We start from the raw sequence: 630 nt of genomic DNA, 5'->3' as shown, positions 1-630 counted from the left end.
CTTCCTCCAGTGAAAAAGTGTTCTGGTGTGAATCAGGAGAGAAATCTGCACAGATCAAGCAGCGTTTAAACAGCTATGTAGGTGATTTTGATGTGAGAGACAACAGGAGATGCACTTTTTCACTGGAGGAAGAGTTATTATGGATTATGGACTCTATGGTATTTTAGTTAAAAGCGTCTTAATGCTGGATTTGTTTCAGCTTTTGTCTTCTCCAGATGTTAACTGATGGACTGGAGTGCTGTGGATTACTTGTGGATTATTGTGATGTTTTTATCAGCTGTTTGGACTCTCATTCTGACGGCACCCATTCACTGCAGAGCATCCATTGCTGAGACACTGATGCAATGCTACATTTCTACAAACCTGATGAAGAAACAAACTCATCCTAATCTCATATTAAATTTAAATTTTTGGGGTGAACTTTTCCTTTAAATCATCTGATATTTGGATCATGTCTTTAACTCATCAGTGTTTATTTGAGCATTAAGTTAAACGACACGTCTTGTTATTTTGAGAGTTTGTTGTTGCTGTTGTACCTTCTGCTTTGAGGATGTGAGAGATGTCCATCCCCTGACTGATTCTCAATATCACGGTCCCGTGCTCGAAATCAAATGCATCGCTGCGGGGAGA

At 39.5% G+C, this 630-nt stretch overlaps 1 pseudogene; it reads right to left on the bottom strand.

Moving 5' to 3' along the window:
• The window catches only part of LOC107713165 (solute carrier family 12 member 1-like), a 37,708-nt pseudogene that overhangs the window by 23,644 nt on the left and 13,434 nt on the right, over positions 1-630 (bottom strand).

Source organism: Sinocyclocheilus rhinocerous, unplaced genomic scaffold (genome assembly GCF_001515625.1).
Source record: "Sinocyclocheilus rhinocerous isolate Xijiao unplaced genomic scaffold, SAMN03320098_v1.1 scaffold1093, whole genome shotgun sequence".
NCBI lineage: Eukaryota > Metazoa > Chordata > Actinopteri > Cypriniformes > Cyprinidae > Sinocyclocheilus > Sinocyclocheilus rhinocerous.
This window is presented reverse-complemented; position numbering and strand designations above follow the sequence as displayed.